This window comes from Condylura cristata, unplaced genomic scaffold (assembly GCF_000260355.1).
Source record: "Condylura cristata isolate star-nosed mole 26May11 unplaced genomic scaffold, ConCri1.0 scaffold00001, whole genome shotgun sequence".
NCBI classification, from domain to species: Eukaryota; Metazoa; Chordata; class Mammalia; order Eulipotyphla; family Talpidae; genus Condylura; species Condylura cristata.
Window position 1 is genome coordinate 82,232,396 of NW_004567102.1, and position 21,265 is coordinate 82,253,660.

A 21,265-nucleotide genomic window follows, 5' to 3' on the forward strand; every position below is an offset into this window, starting at 1 on the left:
CCTCTCACCGCCCCTGAGCCTCTGGTCTGTATCCCAGTTCTGTATGCACAAATAAATAAATCTTTAAAAAAAAAATCAAAATGGCACTGTCTTTTCCTCAGTATCACTCAGACGTGTTCTCAGCACACATGTAGTATGAGGCTTTGCATCTCACCTCTACAATCAGGTCAGCAGAAGACAAGAGCGACCTCTCCACTGAACAAACCCTCCACCTTCTCATTAATGCCTCTAAACCAATATTTTACACCAGGAAAGTACTCCTTTCCCACCATTCTGCTCCTGTTTACTTGGATTTCAGAGACAACATGGGTGTGACTTGATGGGATTATGCTAAGTGTAATTAATAATTGGCTGTATAAGGAGGTATTTTTTCAAAGGAAGAGCTGATTTTTTGCAAAGAAAATCTGTTCATTACATCATTTTTTAAAAAAATTTATTTATTTATGCTTACAGAGCTGGGGTACAGGCCAGAGGTGTGGGTTAGAGGATTTACCAGAGACAGAGCGGGAAACAGAACAGGCAGATTGATGAATACACTGCTGAGGGGAGCATTGGGTAGGTCAGGAGAGGTCTGCCGTGCCATGTGGATCACCTCCCTGACAGGGGATTGAACTCATGCTGCAGTGGCTTTGGAGTGCTTCATAATGTGGTGCTTTAACCTATTGTGCCACTAAGGAGGGCCCTCATTATGCCATTTTTTTATGTGGGGCATGGGCTATGCCACAGACTAGCTTCCCACTGAACAAAGGAGTGGCAAAGGCAGCCTGCAGGAGACAGAACCAGAGACCAGGGTCACCAGATGAGCAGAAGGAGCCAGGTGAGGTCCACATGACCCAAAGTGATAATAGTTGGACACCCAGGTGAAATGACAGATAAAGAATCCTGTTTGGTCCACAGGAACCCTTGTTTTGAGTGGTCTGTCGGAAAGCGCAAGATGTTGCCTTAGAGGGAGGGAGGTCGGTCTGAGAAGAGCTCAGATTCTACTACTTTAAGATTGGTTTTAAACTTGAGAGCCAATAAATCCATAAACTCTTCCAGAGACTTCTTTATGCCTGGCACTGCACAGGACTCATAAGAAACAGGGTCAAATATTTTAGGTGACTGAACTTTGCAGTGAATATACAATATTGATAAACAGTCCAGAAAATAAATGCCTCCCTGGATATCACGATGTCCCATCTCCTTCCAGCTACAACTTTCCTGCTTTTATATTTGAAAACTTCCAGAGAATTCTAACATATCGTCCGCTATTTCTTCACTTCCTAGAATCTTTTGAACACTCTTCCGTCAGACTGTCATCCTCACTGTTTCAGCGAAATCACCCTTGGCAGGGACACTCCTCACCTCCCCAAATCCCAACTTAGGTCTCGTATTACGTGACCTCTCTCCTCCTTGACATTGTTAGTCATGCTCTTGTTCTAGAAACTGTTAACTTGGACTCAAGTCATCCTTCACCCTGTTTTGCTTTTACTTATCCTCCTCTCAAGCCTCTATTGCTGACTCCTCTTGGCTAAGACACAAGTATTGAAGAGAAACAAGTGAGTGATAAGTACTTCCATCCCTGGGAACTCTCCTCCTGGAGATCTCCTCAGACACATGCCATCTACTTCCTTCTGAATCTCAAATCCCTACTCCTAGACTTGAATTTACCTCTCAGCCACAGCTTATTTGATAAAACTCCTTTTTTTGCCACATCTCCACTGGATGAGTCCCATCATCTTAATGAACATTTCTCAAGTACAACACTTAGTTCCCTGCCTCAGCCCAGGGGCATCAGATCTACTGACCAGATTTGTCCCATGGAGCTAGTGTTTTTGGTTTGCACGTCCTGGAACTTGCCCTCATGTCCTTCTATTTGGGTCTCTGTTAAATGTGAGCCCTTACACCTGCCTGGTGCATAACGCCGTCTCAGGTAGCCTTACAGAAGTTTACTTAGTGAGTGCAGAGTGAGCAATTATTGATCTCTTTTTATCATCCTACTTTTTTTTAAATCCATATTATAGTCATATGGAAAGCTTTTCTCCTGCACCTCATAAAAGCTCCCTTTCCCCTTCATAGTTTTTTTTTTAAAGATTTATTTATTTATTCATACAGAACTGGGATACAAGCCAGAGATGAGGAGGGTGAGAGGATTCACCAGAGAGAGAGCGGGAGCAGAACAGGCAGATTGAGGAAGTACACTGCTGAGGGGAGCAATGGGCGGGTCAGGAGAGGTCTGCCGGGCCATGTGGATCACCTCCAGGGCAGGGATCCGGGGCAGGCGGGGATCGAACTCATGCGGAAGTGGCTTTAGCTTCTTTGTGCTGTGCTTTAACCCGCTGCGCCACCAGGGAGGGCCCAGCCCTTCATAGTTCTTACTATGGCATTGAGTGTCCTATACCTTTTGTGTGATGATGATTCATTTGCGTGCATGTTTTTTCCTCTTTTTCTGCAAGTAGGTATCAATCCCTGAGCTCCCTCTAACTTAGCAGCAGAATCACTGAGTTGATAAAGTAGTGACAAATTCACTGTCCTTTCACTATACTCAAATAAGGTAAGCAAAAGGCAATGTTTCCTCAGGCTTAGGGAAGGAAAAGCTCAGGCTTGGAAGCTCTGATTCAGGCATTGAACATGCTTATTAAAATAAGAAACTTATGGCCCTCCCTGGTGGCGCAGCGGGTTAAAGCACAGCACTGAGAATCTGAAGCCACTTCCGTATGAGTTCGATTCCCGCCTGCCGCCTGCCCCGGAGGAGACCACATGGCGAGCCAGACCTCTCCTGACCGCCCGCTGCTCCCCTCAGCAGTGTACTTCGTCGATCTGCCTGTTCTGCTCCCCACTCTGTCTCTGGTGAAGCCTCTCACCGCCCCTGAGCCTCTGGCCTGTACCCCAGTTCTGTATGAATAAATAAATAAATCTTTAAAAAAAAAAAATAAGAAACTTATTAGTTTCTTCTTTAAATAATGTAATGCATGAATTTATGCTTGTTAGTTTTTTATAAACTCAAAGATCTCTTAACATATCTCCCAGAATAAATACAGTTTCAGCTTCAGGATCATCAGGACTACATCAGGAAGATAAGGTATACTTTGAACCTACAAGGTTAAAAGAACACGTACTACTTGTAAAGCACAAAGGCACAAAGCAGCAATTACTCATCACTGTGGATAGCTAATAACAGCCTCTTAGTCCAGGAAAAATGTTCTTCTGACACAGAAAGGGAATCAGGTAAACTTAGTGTGAGTCAGAAGGGTAATATACTGTCTAATGCAAGACTTTATGACATAATTACAGTATTAGTTTTCATCTAGCTGATTTCCCTGTTAACCCAGATGTTCTATGCTGTTTACCGGTGTCACAGAGAGCTGCAGAATAATTAGAAATGTCAAATTATCTCATTCTCTTTGTAAAGCTCAGAGGCCTCTCCTTTGTTTTCCACAACTTCAAAACACAAAAGGTGAACAAACACTGGGATTTGGTTTTCAATTTTCCTATAAGATAAATAAGCATGACAGCTGGAAAATGTTTCTTTATTCATTTTAGTAATACAAACTCACAGGAGAGACTAAGGATCATTCTGATTTTATTGAAAACACCAAGTCCAGGCCTCTAGGAGTCCCTCAAGTTATCATAATTCCTAGACTGGAGAACACTGGCTAATGAATGTTCTTCTGCCTGCCAAGGAAAACATCAGTGTGGGTTGCTCAGATAAATGTTTGGAATACAGATGAGAGAATTTTTTGCAATACTATTGGGATCTTCTTATCAGAGGGCACTCGGTTACCACACATCGCATGCTTTCCAGAACTCCTCCCACTTCCTTCTCTTGACATACTCCACAATCCTCCCTCTGCAGGTGACGCTTTCAGATCAAAGAATTAAAAATATCTTTGCTTCCCAAGGGAACATGACAAGGGGGACTTCTATTAAATTGAATGTGAAAGAATGGATTTCCTTTCATGCAGTTTTCTGGGAGACTCTGAAAATAGTTGTATAACAGACATTTGGGTTTTGAGCAGCGCTATGTTTTCCCATGAAGCCTATGGCAGTGAAATTATTTTGAAACATCAAGTAGAAATGTACCTTAGGATTCGTATTCTGGACACTGTTTATCACGTCAGTGGTTTTCGCTTACTTTGCAGCTAATAAGGAAGAAACTAAAATGTTTCATAAGACCGGGCCACTTATTTGGATAAGAATCCTTAAACTACTAATTATAATATTGATCACTGATCTAACTAAACGTTTACTGCCTGTCTATGAACAGAATTACTATCTACTGGTCAGGCTCACCTGAGACCAATGGCTTTGAGGCTATTATTTTATTTATATTACTGTGTCTTGATTGTCTACATGTCCTAAAGCAATGGAAATATATAGCTGTGTGCTCTAGCAGTCAGGCCAGACAAACATCCTAGTGAGGCGAGGCATCCCAGCCAATAGGTGAGTGTCACAGATGAGTACTAAGTACATGAAATGATGTCCAGTAGGTAAAAAGTGGAAGGTAAGATAACTAGAGACACAAGAACTACTCGGAAGTTAAGGAGACTACTTGAAACAGAAACCAAAAAATAAAGCAGGACTTGAAAAGATTTAGTCATTTACTTGAAAGGTCTCTCCTTGTAGCAGTAAGAGCCAGCCAAGCCCAGGAATACACATCAGAACTAGCTACTGTATTAAGTGGAGTAGCAGTGGACAGATCCCAAAACCTCACATAGAGTAGCAGAGACTGCAACAGGCAGCTCAACAGAATGAGGGGGAGCTCTTGTGAGGCAAAAACCTTGGGAGAGGTGACCTACAGGACAGCAGGTGGTGAGAGGGGACAGGAAACCATTGATGTGAGGCATCCCTGAGAGTGCAAACAAATCTCACCTTTGCAAAGACTTGGGTTGTTAACTAATTGGATTATTTTTGTTGAGGTAACAATGGTTTGCAACACTGGATATGAATTAGGGGTACAGGCTCAGCCCTCTTCATATATGTCATCACATCATGACCCCCACCAAAGCCCCTTCCTCCAGCACTGTCCCCTGGGTTTTCTCCCCTCTCGGTTCCCCGTCACCTGCCTCCCCACTGGTAACCTCGATTCTACAGTCACATGTGTCTTGATTGGTTCTGTCTGTTCCTTTGTTTCTTTAATTCCACTATGAGTGAAATCATACTACATCTGTCTTTCTCCTTCCCCCAGCCTGCTCCCCTCCACTCCTAGCTGTGTTGCTGCATAACTTATAAAGATTATGTACCATCCAAATGAGTCTTTATTTAAATGTCTAGTAATAATTGTGCAAAAGGGCTCCTAATGAAAACAATCAAAAGTCTCTTTTCAGGGCCTTCCTGGTGGTGCAAGGGGTTAAGTTTCAGACAGTCACTGCAGTGCTGGTTCGATCCCCAGCCAGGGAGCTGACTCACATGGTGCAGCAGACCTCTCCTGTCTCACCTGCTGCTCCCCTCAGCAGTGTAGTTCAGTCAACCTGCCTGTTCTGCTCCTCACTCTGGTTCTGGTGAATCCTTTCAACCCCCATACCTCTAGCCTATACCCCAGTTCTTCTATACAAAATAAATCTTAAAAAAAATAAAATAAAATTCAGTGAGACCATGAACAGTTCTCTTCTTGCTAGAGACTATGTCATGATTACTGCCATGTATGGAGAGCATCCTATAGCTGCAAGTCTGAAATCAGAGAACTGGACTTGTCACCTTCCAAATCTAAGAAGACCTCAAAGAGAACTTGGGGGGAGGGGAAATGACATTACTTCCCTGAGGTGAGAAAGTCTCACTCATTCAGGTTAAATACCAGGTAGATGCTCATGACTTATACCAGAACAGAGAGAAGTCATCTATACCAAAAGCAGGAACTTCGGTAGACATTCTACAGTGAGTAAAATGTCTAAAAACAGGAAAAAGACAATAGTTCTGGGGAGATGAGCTTTACAGATGATGACACCACCAACTGCCAAGACCATGAGCTTTGATTAAAGAAACTAGTTCACCTATTGGATATTTATCCCTAACAGTGGGCTAATCAATACATTTAGACAGACAACAGAAGAGCAATAGGCTCAGGTCAGCTTTTAATGACTGACACCTTGAGACCTATGGTTGGGGCAAATGAAACAAATGGAACCCAACATCCCAACGCAGATGAGAAAAATGCAGCATAATAAGGACATAAACATTCCCTCTCTCAAAGGCCAAAATATCCAGGTAGGTCACAGCCAAACTGAATAGCTTTAAATAAAAATAAAGCGCAGACTATGGGCAGAGTGATAGATACCTCCACCACCCACAGAAAAGTATACAAACCATGATCTGAAATGATCTGAGTCACTCAACTTAGCAATGGTTTCAGCAAGCATAGAATTTCAATAGCTTTGGGAGAAATGGTTCACAAGATGAGATCTAAGCAATAGCTGCAGTGAGAATATCTAGAAGATGAGTGGGGGGGGGGGGTGATCTGCATCTCACTGATCGCATCCTAACCCCTTTATAGTCAGTCACAGGCTGTGTAGAAGGCTATGTATATTCTGGAAATTCATTGCCAGCGTCCACCCAGATGTTCCCTCTGGGGTTGTTTTTCCCACACATCAGGGTTCAGTGTTCCTCTCTTTCAGGGGATGCTAAACTCTAGCTCTCAGCAACTGAGAGATGAGCACCTGGGGCCCCCACTGTCCCCCTCCCCCACCACCACCATCTTGAATCCTTAAACCCTCAGTATGAAGAAGAACTTGAATACGTCTGCCATAAGAAAAGGATGTTAATTAGTACTTTCCAGGACCCATGTTACTCATCTTATCTAAAAAGAAACTGCATCTGGTTGTATGTATTTTTGTTATTTTCCATCCTTTCTGGAACAAATTGGATATAAAGAAAGAGTCCTGATCTGAAAGCAGACCCAGAGCTATTCGACTTGTCTGATAATACTTGTTGGGCTTTAACTGGTGCTCTTCAGGAAGAAAGAAAGTGAGAAAGGAAGAAAGGGAAAGAGGGAAAGAGAAAGTGAGTCCTGACATAAAAGCTAACCTGGTGGAGAGAAGTAGGTTCCTCCTGTGGCCATTACCCTTGAGCTGAGGAGTAAGATGTTTCGAGTATGAGAAAGGCCAGGATGCAGAAGCAGCACCAGGTGCCCACCAGAGAGAAGGATTAGTATTTCAGGCTAACTAATTACTTTGCAGGTGAAATAATCATTGCCAAGGATAAGAGGTAAGACACTGGCATCTTGGCACCTATTATTTTCATAACTTCTCACAACTTCCCACTCCCACTCACAGCATATAGCTGAGAATGAGACTGCTGTCTGGGTGATTCAAGGATAAGCAAAATGAAATTCCGATACTTCAGTTACCCATATATTACATTAGAGTCAGGGATAGTTTTACCTGGCCCTTGATTTCAGTGTTATATTTTGCAATAGAAGGACTAAGTTTAGCATTTTATAATGCGACTGACAGCTCTACCCTTTGTTCCTAGGAATAAGCCCAGTCAAGGGAAAGGAAGCATTAGCTTCTCACTCCAGTGGGTCAGACTTTCTGATGCAGATACAAAAAGGCTACTCTAGGGCCCTCCATGGTGGGGCAATGGGTTAAAGTGTAGCACTATGAAGATATCTGCAGCCACAACAGCACAAGTTTGATTCCTGTCCAGGGAGGTGACCCATATGGCGCAGTAGACCTCTCCTGTCACCCTGCTGCTCCCCTCAGCAATGTACTTCATCAATCTGCCTGTTCTGCTCCCTACTCTATCTCTGGTTAAAGCCTCTCACCACCCCTGCACCTCTGGCCTGTACTTCAATTCTGTATACACAAATTAATCTTTAAAAAAAAAACTATAAAATCAAATTTTTAAAAGTGTAATCCATCCCTTATTTAGTCTATGTTCCTTAAAGTAAAATTCAACACAGAAAGAAAAGCACCCTGTTAAAATATCAATTATCAATCTTATCTACAACAGAGAAAAATTAAATATAATAGAAGTTTAGCTAAACCAATGCTGATTCATATGTAGAATGGAATTATAGTTAACCATCCAATGTTGTATATTTATATTTATATTTATGGATTGTAAAGATGTGCACAATATATTGTACCATTAAAAAACTCATACAATAGGGAGCTTCCTCGGTGACAGAGAGGTTAAAGTCTCAGCACTGCCAAATTATCATCTGCCACAGCACCCCTCAGCATATATTTCAGTAGATCTGCCTGTTCTACTCCCCACCCTGTCTCTGATAAATCCTCTCATCCTCCATAACTCTGTTCTACATCCAAGTTCTTCTATGAATAAATAAATAAAATCAATATTTAAAAATAATTCAGATAATAAACAGTATTCATATTATAAACCCATTTCCCCCCATTAATACGTGTTTACATTGAAAAACACCCACCAAAATACTAGCATCTATCTAGCTATCTATCTATCTCTCCCTCTCTCTCTCTGTCTGTCTGTCTGTCTGTCTACCCATCTATCACACATCCATCCAGCTACCTATTCATCCCTCTACTTGTATTTCTATTCTCTGTCTATCCATCTATCTATACATTTAGTAGTATAAGAGAAATTATCATTTCGTTTTTTATAGTTTTCTCTGTCGGTTGAATATTAAGAAACATGGTTGTATAATCTGGGAAAATTAAGCTATTTAAATTCTGAGAAAAACTCAAAGCCTATTTAATAATGTTTTTTGGTGAATCTCACCAATTGGATGCCAAAAATAAGTATGATAGTGTTTGAAGAATATTTTTGTTTCCAATACAGACATCTTATTAGTTTTTCCATTTGGATTATTTCTTTTAGCCCATATGGTCCAAAACGTAGTGACAAAATGTCGATTCACCAGGCATCACATGTTCTGTGTTAAATTATTGAGTAGCTAACTAGCACTGAAGAAATAAGAAAATTGACTCACATCTCCTCTCTTAAACAAGAAACTAAAACCATTTGGTCCTTCAAAGCACTGATTATCCTTGAAATGTTAAAAGGAGAGCCTAACATTCTGCATCAATAGTCTGTCCTATATTAGACCTATTTTGGGTACCAGGAGTTACTGATATCAGACATACAAAAGGTCACGTGACCATGTCGTTGGTTACAAAGCACCTATACTAGGAAGGCACGTGTCACAGCTCTTCAGTCCAAGTTGGCCCTTAGACTGGCTCAAATTTTCTCTTAGGAAACTTCAGTTTTGAGGCATTGATGATGGAGTCAATTAAAGCCACTTCCAAGTGGAAACTACATGTGGTTTTCTGGACAGAAAAACTCTTTCATAGTTCAGAGCATAGGAACCATTTTGCTTTCCCCAGTGTAGAAACTTAAAGGTATTTTTATTGTGTTGAATAAGACTTTGCTTAAAGCCTTTTTGTGTGTGTATTTGTGGAACTGTGTCTGTTCATTAGAGTAATACTTGGGTTCAAATAAAACGGGCAGAGTTTGCTGTTTAACTAGATGACACCATGCCCAAAACAAATCAAAGTGTGATGTTCAGGAAGGTAAAAATGAACCATTGTTATTCCTACACATCGTGGATGTGAACAAAAAGCCAATATTATAAATGTCTAGTGAATGAAGAAGAGGTTAGCATGACAATCTGTGTCGCACACACGCCGTGGACACGGGGGTGGGGGGACGAGCCACCTGCAGGCCTCCATCTTCATAGTCTGGGGCTTGGCAGAGCTTGGAGAGGCGGAGCCACCATTTGTCTAAACCCAAGGGCCTATGGGAGTGTGGCAAGAAGGGGAGCTCATTGGCAGTTCTGTCAGAATGTGGCCTAGTTCCTAAAACCTGGCGTGAGAATCAAAGCGAGGAGGGGCCAGAGCCCAAGCTGAGGACAAGCACAGTGGTAGCCAGGGAGGTTCCTGGGGCCGCTTGGCATGAGCCTCTGAGGAATCTCAGCCCACATCCAGCGGCCCTCTGCCTCCTGTTCACGGTGACTCATTGCCCGATTCTTGAGTCATGGTGACAGCCTGGTCACTAGCTTTGAAGCTCTGGAAGGACCAGGACACCGCTGTTCATTTCAGAATTAAATTGTGTTCAATTTCTATGTGTGGCAGGGTGGGATACCTTCCAGTTACCACTCACTGCTGCATTTCACACACACAAGAAAAAAATCACACAAATGCAAAAACCAAATCCATCCCAGGGTTAATTTTTGCAAGAAAGTAGTGCAATAATATTTACTAGTTCAAATGACTAACGAGAGGAAGAGAAAGTGCTCTAGTAGAGACAAAGTACTTAATTATATATAAACTAAACGTACACTAACTACTAAACTTGATTTTTGACTCAGAACAGAGCAAGCAAGGCAGTGTTTGTTAGAGTCATAAAATTATTCAGGAGTGAAAATTCCATAAAATTTCTCAATTCTGGAGGTTCAGATAATCTAGGGGGAAGTGTAATTTATTTTGCCTTCACTAAGTGCATGGCTTTGTAGAAGCCATTTAATCTTGAGGAATTTTGATTACTTCTCTTTAAGAACTGGAGTTGACAACTTGATGTTTCAATTTTTTTTTCTTCAAAAGTTATGTAGGATTTGTACCGCATTTGACTTCAAATACTGTCACCTAAGATATCTGAAAAATATCAATCTCTTTATGATAATGTTGCGTAGCCAAAATTGGGATTTTAATATAACTTGCATCTTCCAAATGTTTATAGGTCTTGAATGAAGTCTCTTATGACAATTTCCTTCATCACATTAAAGTCATAAAGCAATAACTAAAGCCAATGTTGTCATGAAACCATTAGTTTTAAAAGTACAGAGTAACAACAGAAGAAAACACAAAAACTTTAAAATGTATCAGAAATAGCATTCCTCCTCTGTTTATCTGATTATTTGGTGGTGATGACGAGTTATTAGTTTTAAGGAGTTATTTTTATCACAAAGGTGAGACACACTTCATTGAATTCTGTTTCTTGGAAATGGAAATCATAACACCAAACAGGAAATGTTAGAGGAATGATGTTTGTAAACATATTTCCAGTCTGATTTAAACATGACTTACATTAAATTGCTAAATTCTGATGTGCACAGGTGTCGGCCTACCCACGTAACTGCATAACTAAAGAAGTATTACATTCACCTGCACACCGGCCTCAGAATGTCTCCCATTATATGAGGCCCGTGAACTTTGCTATGTTTTTACCTCTTATAGTTGATAGACACAAGAGCAATGCACTCTGGAGGACTTTTACAATTTCACAGAATAAGAGAAAGTCTAGAGACAGGAATTTTTACCAAATTTTGATATGACATAGACCACATGCCTTGCAAATCTGACTAACAATATTGAATGGTAGATACAGAGCAATATAAAGAATATGATTAGCATGAACAGGCCAAGAATTAAGAAAGCAACTGCTAGTTTCTCACCATGATTATTCACTATAGGTTAAAAATATATGGTCAACAACTCTACATTAACATAATAGTCCAAAAGATCATTAAATTATTGAAGAAAGTTCAGGTAAGTTTCCATTCGCTAAAGAGCCATACATCCATTTTCACAATGCATTCTTTTGAACCTAGAAAAACAAGTTTGTCAGTGATGAGAAGGCTTCCAGGGCCCAGTTGTTTAATCATAGAGCAGCTAACTATTATTACTAATAGTGTTCTAGGAATAGTTTTGTGTCCTGTCTATCGAGAGTTGGGTTGAGACTGTGAGACAGTCATCCTCTGCTCGCCTGCCTTTTATATATTATTACTGGTTCTGTTATCAGGCAGGAGAGCTGCCCTGAGACCTGCTCTAAATAGGCTCTGCCATCTGCTGCATCAAGACAAAGCATACTCTAGTGCGCCAAACATTCAGTAGGAAATAACTTTAATACAACCAGTGTGCAATAAGGAGAAGAGGAAAAGTATAGTTAGAATTGTTTCCCCGTGAAGCATCCAAGTTACACCTCCCCTTATGGGTAAATGCCCAGCCAGACAGGATTGGCCCAAAGCAGGACTGCTGAGCCTCAAACGCTTGCTGCAAGTCTAGGCACCTTCTGGTAGGGACCCAGAGGAAGAGGGCAGAAGGGGCCAGGCAAGTCTGAATGAAAGGAGCGAAACTAACATCCAAGTTGAGGTGAAGGCTACCATTGTCAGCCTCCCATGGCCCAGCATCCCCCTGGGTCTTTCACCCATGTCCTGGTCTCTTTCAAGTGTCTCCTTCCATGAGCTCCAAGTCCCTGGCTTAGGTCCAAGGCTGAGTAGCCAAGCAGCTTCTTCACATGTCTCTTGGCTCCGTGTGCCTCCTGCAGGACTCCTTCCTGATCCCCTACCTTCCTTCTCTAGGTCTTCTCTAGCTCCTCAATCCTACCCAGATCCACCCTTCCTGAGTGGGGGGCGGGGGACCTGGAACCTCCCCTTTCTATGGACATCACACTCACAATTGCAGGCACAATTTGGAAATAACAAAGGACTCTCATTGGTGTTTGCTTCCTCTCTTCATCCTTTCCATCTCCTATTTTCTCTTCTGCGATATCCAGTTTCCATCCTATCCATGATTCGATGATCATTAGCTACTATGAAATAGCATTAGCTTAACGAAATGGGCATTAATGCATGAAAGGGAGTTACCTCTCAAGTGAGAGGTAGAGAACATGAAGACATGGGAGTAAGATCAAAGCCAGTTGCTAGTGAAAGGAGCTAGAAGTGATGCTGTGATGGATGGCACTGTTGATGAAACACGATGAGCTATGGAGCGTAACAGATACAAAAATAGGAATACTGATAGGATCCAGGCCATGGAGATCCTTTATGCATAGTGAGTTTATCATGAGGGTTATAATGAATCATTTCAGGCTTTGAAACTAGAAATAAATAGACAATCAGCATTGTATTTTGAAATATCTCCCATGAGTGTATCTAATGACACACTAATGAGTTTAGTTTAACTCTGAAGTTCTGGGTAAGAATTCCACCTTTTTTCAGCTCACTCTAGAAATAATAAATGTACATATCAACCACAATTGTATAAAATAAGATCATCTGTAAAAAGGAGCTGAAAAAGCAGGCCATGAATATCTAATTACTATAATTTTGAAAAATGAACACTGTAGCTTATAAAAGAAGAACATCATCAAAACATAAGGTGTGGGAATCTCAGAATTCCTCCCAAGTCAGTAAACAAGGCTACAGTTAAAGAACAAACAGGTAAGAGGACTCAAAGTGCCAGGTGAGTGAAGCTGGCGGCAATTACGAGAGGAAAGGAAGCAAAAGAATGGAGGGCGATTATAAAATTAAAAGAAAATAACTCTTTAAAGCTGGGGTGGAGTCCAGTGTTTACTAAACATGTAAGATTCTATCAGTCAAGAAAAGAATGGTTTGTTTCCAATCCAAGAGGTCATTGTGAGCAAGTATTTTTTAAAAAAAAAATTTTTTTTAAAGATTTTGAAAACTTCACAACAATCAGAGAATTGAAAATCTCATGCAGGCCATTTAACCCTGAACCTGTTTGAGGAAGCATCCAATTTTTCCTTCTTGCCGATGTTTCCATTCATTTTTTGAGTAAAAGCAAATAAAAAATGATGATTTGCCTATCGTTGGCATTACAGCAATGTTGCCTACCTTCTTATCCAATGATTTAACTATTTGAATGATGACATAGCTAACTGAATATCTATACTGAACAATTGCTTAGTTAAGATACAGAACATCATGCAAATAGCAGACACTATCTATTCAGGTGTGAATACCATGGAAAGATGGCTCTAATATCCTCACCACACTCATCTAAAAAAGTTAAAAATACATCTAGAAAAATTAATAACCAGAGATGGAACTGTTTTTGTGAGGCTCTAAAGACATGGTGGTAATTGTATATAAGTTGTATAAAGGTAATTGTATAAATTGTATAAATTGTATAAAGGTAATTGGGAACGTTCCATGAAATTCTCCTTTTATAGGCATCAAATACCCTAAAATGTCCAGTATGAGAATGCTAAAGTTTATGGACACCTGTGTGGTCCTCATCCTTCCTGCAAAGGTCTCAAAGGTCTGACTCAACATGGAATTCAATTGCTATTTGCACAGTGGAAGAATTTTCCCAAAGGCAAATGTAGTTTTCCTAAACTCACAGTACTTTTACGAAAAGCACCATCTCAGTCCTGAAACCCTGTCCAGGAAAAGCCCTCCAGGATTTTTTCCCCCATGCTTTCTGTTTCTTTCCAAGAGCCTATGCTCTAAAAAAGCAAATTAAACAATGACCAAAACCCTCTTCCACTGTTGGTAGAAATTTAAACTGGCCTAGCCCCTATGGAAAGAAGTGTGGAGATTCACTAAAGACTAAAATTGAATTTACCATATGACCCAGCAATTCCACTCCTAGGAATCTACCCAAAGGTCACAAAAACACTAACTCAAAAGGAAGCCTGCAACCCTATATTTAGGCCATTTACAATAGTCAAGATGTGGTAACAACCAAAATGCCCCAGAACAGAAGAGTAGATCAAGAAAATGTGGTCTATCTATACAACAGAATATTACTCGGTGATCAAAAAAAGATCAACTCACACCATTATTGACAACATGGGTGGGAATGGAAGGTATTAACATTAGTGAAGTGAGCCAGAAGGAGGACGATAAATACCATGTGATTTCATTTACAGGTGGAACATAGAGAAACCAAACAAATGACCAAAGAAAGCTAGACTTTTAAAAACCAAGCCTTGACAGAAGAGCTAAAAAGACACTTCTCCAAAGAGGAAATCAGACAGTCAACAAAGCATATGCAAAAATGTTTGACATAACCTGTTATAAGAGAAATGCAAATTAAAACCACAATGAGATACTACCGTATACAAGTGCAACAACATACGTTGGTGAGGATGTAAAGAAAAAGGAACTCTCCTGCACTGCTGGTGGAAATGCAAACTGGTCCAGCCACTATGGAAAACTGTTTGGAGGTTCCTCAAACTGCTAAACATGGAGCTTCCTATGACCTAGCAATCCCACTGCTAGGTATCTACCCAAAAGACACAAATACACTGATTCAAAAAGACACCTGCACCCCCATGTTTATTGCTGCCTTATTTACAACAGGAAAGACATGGCATCAACCCAAATGCCCAAAAGTAGATGACTGGATTAAAAAGATGTGGTACATCTACACAATGGAATATTATTCAGCAATCAAAAAGATGAACTCGTGCCTTTTGCAGTAACATGGATGGAGCTGGAAGAGATCATGCTTAGTGAAATAAGCCAGAAAGAAAATGAAAAATACCAGATTGTCTCACTCATAGCAGGCGCATAAAGAACCAGGGTAAAAAATAATAATAATGAACAACTATATAACATAGACATTTTGTGGGGGTGGAGTGGGGGATGGGATCAAAAATAGGGCAAACGAGTGGTTTGGTAATAGGAAGTCCAGGGGGATTACAACTGAAATGGAAAAAGGCACAAAATGATGTGAAAATAAACTATTATAATAACATAAAGTAAAAAACAAGCCTTGAAAACTGACCATAGATCTCAGGCATCCAGCAGGAAGTGGGGAGTGGTGGTGGGGAGAGGGGTAAATGGGGAAGGAGAGTACAATGGACTATTGCAGAGACTGTGTGCTTTGGTGATGGGAAAACTGTGATGACTGCATCCTAGGGGAGAATCCTATACTGTGGAAAAAACAAATTGGAATGTAAATAAGGATAGTCATTAAAAAAAAAAAAAAACAATGACAAACGTGACACTGAATCCATAAATATTTTATGCAATACATGAGCAGAAATGCTATCAATTTTAGATGGAAGGAATCTAGAAAATTAGTGTGAAGGGTTGCAAATGAAGACTAAATGCGGGCGGGAGGAGGGTACAATGACACCAATTACGTCAGGGTCCTCTGCAGTCAGCACCAGGTCATAGCAGGATCCCCAATTCCACAAGGATGGATGACGGATTTCAACCCAAGCAAGAGACATTTCTCCTTAGGATGTGTTTTTGATTGTGTTCTCCATAAAGTTCAGAGTTACATAAAATGATTTCCTACATTGTATTTATCCAGTCCCAAGAAATTTGGAACTCCTTGTTGCTTGATGCAGGCCACCTTTTTAATTCTTAAAGAAAGGATTTTTTAAAATCTGTGGACACGAACTTGTACCTACTCAGGTCTGAGAAACACACGCACACACACACACACACGCAATCTTTTTATATATTATAGACATTGAAAAACAAGAAGAGGTAAAGAACATTAACAGCATTAACACAGTTAACTGTTCCCTGCTTGAATCCCAGAACCTTTGCTTCCAGATCTTCCTTCTCCCTGTTCAAGCTTTTCAAGCTCATCTGCTGGACTCTGCTCATTGCCCCACCACCTGCCTTAGCAGCTCTAAATCGCCAGTCTCCTCTCCACCGGTCTTTACTTCCTGGAGGTATCAACCTCTCTCACAGCTTTAAATTCTGTGTGCTTTGATTTCCAAATGTGTTCTCCAGCTGTGTCCTCTCACCCTTAATAATGGCAATCAAGTACACCCAGCACCCTCCTGGATGTGCACCAGATACCTAAAATGTAACAGGTTCCTCCTCCCCAAAAGCTCGGGTTTTCATCCTAACCCTGTTCCCAGCTGTCTTTCATCTCTCCTCCTTTCAAAATGAAAATTGAGGTTAGCTGTCCTTCCTCTCGTTCAAAAATGCCACATGCACTCCATCTTCAAATTAATTTGGTTTTACTTTCAAAATAGACCTGAATTCCCTATCCCTTCTCTTTCCCCATTCACTATTTAGTATCCAGTCCAAACCACTCATTATCTTTCTTCTGACTGATCAAACAACCTCCCTCCGTGTCTCCTTACTTCCTAACATTGAAAATCAATATCACAAATATTTCTATTATGTTCCATCAACAAATATTTGTGAAGAATTGACATTATGAAATGCATCGGTCCAGCAATGTATATGGCACTGACATGAATTTGACCCAATTTCTGCCTCCGTGTGAATATTCTTCATGGATGCCTTAAACGTATACATGTAGCGTCACACAAAGCAAACCTGGATAACCGCCTCAACAGTGACCCAGCATGCCACAGGACTTCAGATGGAGAAGAGAGAATTTCTGCTTACAAGAGGAGAGATTTCTGGCTATAATACAAGAGAATTTCTGATTATAAGGACAATAAAGCCTTCACTGAGGATGCTAAAAGTTGGGTTTTGGAAATAAATCCAGTTCTAAGGAAAGCGAACAGCCAGGGTCCTGACTTCAGTGTCATTGCAGATACACAGAATGGGATCGGCAAGGAGTTGGAGGAGATAAACAGCAGGTGGTTGCGAGGGCGTGAGAATGGGGGAACCAAGAGAGCAGTTGGCACTGTAATAGAGAAGTCAAAGGTCAAGGAGGAATTGCATCATGGGAGCTCAAATTTAACAAAACTAAAAGGGCCTGTCAAAAAGAATGAGTTCTAAGGCAATGTGCAGCCATGCCTGAGACACTCTCAGGTTTAGAGGTTACAGCCAGGTACCCCTACTCAGTATATTTACACATACATAATCCTTGCATTGATCCGTGTTTCACTGTTGAACACCATTTCATTTGCTACTCTTTTAAATTTTGGTTCAGGGACCTACCTGGTGGTACAACAGGTTAAAGTGCAGCACTGTGAAGCTGGCCACAACCACTGCAGCATGAGTTCGATCCCCTGCCCGGGAGGTGACCCACATGGCACAGCAGCTCCCCTGCTCCCCTCAGCAGTGTATTTTAGTCCATCTGCCTGTTCTGCTCCCCACTCTGTCTCTGGTGAAGCCTCTCACTGCTGCACCTCTGGCCGGTGCCCCAGTTTTGCAGGCATAAATAAATAAATCTTAAATAAATTAATTAAACAAAAACATTTTGATTCAGCAGTATTTTTCTTCCCTTTGTGGGCGCTAATATTTCTGCAGGCCATGCAGATCCTAACGGCCTTTGGCTCTGTTTCCACAATCATGATAGAAAGGGGCTCTGTAAACAGAAATGTGGGGTGACAAGGCATCGACAAATACAAACGTTTCTTACATTTAACAGTGACACGGACTTGGAGCTTACCTTCAGGAGGGAAAAGTGTGTGTAAGTCACTATAGTTAAAAAAGTGTTTACATCTGAAGGGCCGAAATAGCCACCTATTCAGGTTGGCTCTCTAAAGTGATTTTATGGTCAAAAACAAATTTTAATTAAAAATAAAACTCGGAGAATTTTTTTAAAGGGCAAATAAATAGGATGTAATTCAACTGTTTCCTTCCTTGACTTTTAGATATGTCTTGACAAATTTTATTCTCAATTTATTCATTTAGGGAACTTAATTCATTCATTTCTTTCTGATGTCAAGACAGAAAGAAATCATCACGGTTTTCCCTGGTAGGGTGAGAGTTAAGTCTAAACACTATCACTGCTGTGGCCTGAGTTTGATCCCCAGCCAGGGAGCTGACCCACAAGGTACAGCAGACCTCTCCTGTCTCCCCGCAGCTCCCCGCAGCAGTGTGTTTCAGTAAATCTGCCTGTTCTGCTCCCCACTGTATCTTTGATGAATCCTCTCACCCTCCATACTTCTGGCCTGTACCTCAGTTATTATACACAAAAATAAATAATAATCACAATTTAGAATGAGTTTTTGCATTGCATTTAAATTTGAGATACTATTGTGTTATCAGAAGTCATGGCATACTTTTTTCCTGCTTTTGAAGTGAAAATGCATCACGACTTTTCCAGCAACACAGTATCACATACTATTCATTTGTCGGAAGAAAGAGAGAAAACTATGGGTCCTCCCTGGTGGCACAACAGGTTAAATAAAGCACAGCACTGTGAAGCTATCCACAGCCACTGCAGCATAAGTTCGATCCCACACCATGACCCACATGGCACCGCAGAACTCTCCTGTCTCCCCGCTGCTCCCCTCTGCAGTGGATTTCAGTGGATCTGCTTTTTCTGCTCTCCACTCTGTCTCCGGGGAATCCTCTCAACTCCCCCCACCCCACACCTCTGGCCTGTACCCCAGTTCTTGTATATATTAATAAATGAATTTTTAAAAAAATAAAAAGAGAATAAACCAAAAGGAGAATTTCAGCTGAACTTCCAACATTTTTTGTGGATTTATAAGAAAGGTCATTAAGTTTTAGTAATGAACTATTAAGCAATCTCTTAACACAACAGTCGTTACAAGATGTTAAACTCTTACATTTCCTATGCTTACCTGATATATCATTACCTTATCATTTATTTTACTTTTTAGCCAGCATTTTTGCTAGTATTTTCTTTGTTCACTTTTTAAAGTGCAATGAATTTATAGGAAATATTATGTGCAACCAAAAGTTTAAGATTGCTCTTACAAATGTTTAGGCAGAGCCATTACTATATTTTAATGAACAGTTAAGTAATTTCAGTCTCTAATTGTTAAGAATATTCTTAAATTATTACTTTTTTTATTTGCTTCTCTTTGAGGTTTAAAAATCAGTTAGACTGTGTAGTCAATACAGCAATTTTTTTTTATTACAATGACCTCTGCATGATACTTAAGCATCGCCTGAGCATGCCCTTTTGAATTTTCTCTGACATTTACCACTCACTGGCTCTGTAAGATTATGTCAATGTCAAGGTGTCTTACAGTGGCCAAGAGTGATATGCTAATTGAAGAATCTTCCAAGTTGTCAATTATCTTCAAGTGAAAAAATGTCCCTGATAAAAAAATCAGTCAATAAATCTTTTTTTAGGCAAATAACATGCTACCACAGATGAAATTTACAAAGAGCCTTAATCTTGTCAGTATCTTAAAGAAATGTATAAGGTGAAGAGCTCAGTCATTTCTTTTTTCTGATATGATTATAACCTTAAGTGACCCCATCAGCCACCTGTTCAATGGATCACCTGGTCTTTAAGAGCAGACAAAGCATTGTTTTTAAGGTGTATCTTTAATATTTTAATACCACTGTATTATACACTACCATCCTGTATTTGCCTCTAAGGTTATTTTTAAATTGATAAAAATTACTGAAACATTCGTTCTTCTTAAGAGCAAATGAACTTCTGCACTGCAGTCTGTCTGCTCATCCATAATTCAGGAGCCCAGCAAAAACATTATGCTCAAACCAGCACAAATATTGGCAAAGGTGAAATATTGAACTGCTACTGTAGCAGCTAAATTATGTAGCAATTTCTGTGTGTGGGGTTTCATTTCCTAGCACTAGAAATAAAAATTAAAAGCAGAAAATCGGTCAACAGTTATGGTGGTGAACTAAGTAAGCAAGAGAAGAAAGCCAAGTTGCCATTTTTCTAAGACACAGTCTTTTGATTAGTAATCAGGGCTCTGAGATGCCAGTAAAGCCCAAGAGGGGAAAAAGCATTCAGCACTTAGATTATCTATTCAGGCCAAGAAAAGAGAATTGTGGAAAAATGTGCTTATGGTTTCAGAACTCTACAAATAGCAACTCTGATTCTATTTCAGATACTAGAAATGTATTTGTCTTCAAATAAATTCCCTCAATTCTCCTACTTATCTGGGTAATCAATAATGCCAGCCTCATTAACTGGATCATGGCCCCTGATTAGGTGACTCCAGAAGATGAGAGGGGTTACTACACGCCCTTGATAGGCACTGGTCTTCTATGTGGGGGTCACTGGCAGCAAGGGAGGCTGGCTCTGGTTCGGACTCAAAGCATCAGCAGTGTCCACAGTGAGAAGGGAGGACAGGAGGACTCAGGCAGCTCGCCTGCTGACTCAGCAGAGCAAACGCAGATCAGTATGTTAACAGACACATCTCCAAGTCTCCTCCACAAGCCAGCCCCCTCCTCCCAGACCCTCTGATACAGGTGAGAGGCGCTGCACTTCGTGACTCTGCAGACCTTACCTTTTATAGCCACCGGTAACCTATACATAGGGTGCACTTGGTGCTAAAAGCTAGTAGTGCTCAGGAACTTCCTCACCTTCTGAATTTTAAGACTTCTAAATTTGTCAGTTACCTATATGAGATGTTATGACTTTTACCAGAAAGGACGAAAACTTAATACCGTAAATATAGGCTCTTCATTAGGTCATACCATTACAATTTACACAGACGATAAAACCATTACCACTTCTCAAATCTGCATGACTAGAGGAATCTGCAAGAGCCTTCTCCTGCCATTTTCTTCCATGTTCCCACAGAGATCACGGCCTGACCCGGGTGAGTACTTCATCTGACCTCTCGCAGGACACCTACAGGCTTCCCACCAATCCTGGGCAGGCAAAGCAGGCTGAGCACAGCCCAGACTCTGCAGCCAGACCCCTCAAGGCACAGCTACCAAACCCGGCGTCCACTTCACAGACCGCCCCTCAAGGCACAGCTACCAAACCCGGCGTCCACT

At 40.8% G+C, this 21,265-nt stretch overlaps 1 protein-coding gene across 1 annotated transcript in view; it reads right to left on the bottom strand.

Moving 5' to 3' along the window:
• The window catches only part of SYNE1 (spectrin repeat containing, nuclear envelope 1), a 424,261-nt gene that overhangs the window by 393,633 nt on the left and 9,363 nt on the right, over nucleotides 1–21,265 (bottom strand). The window lies entirely within an intron of this gene.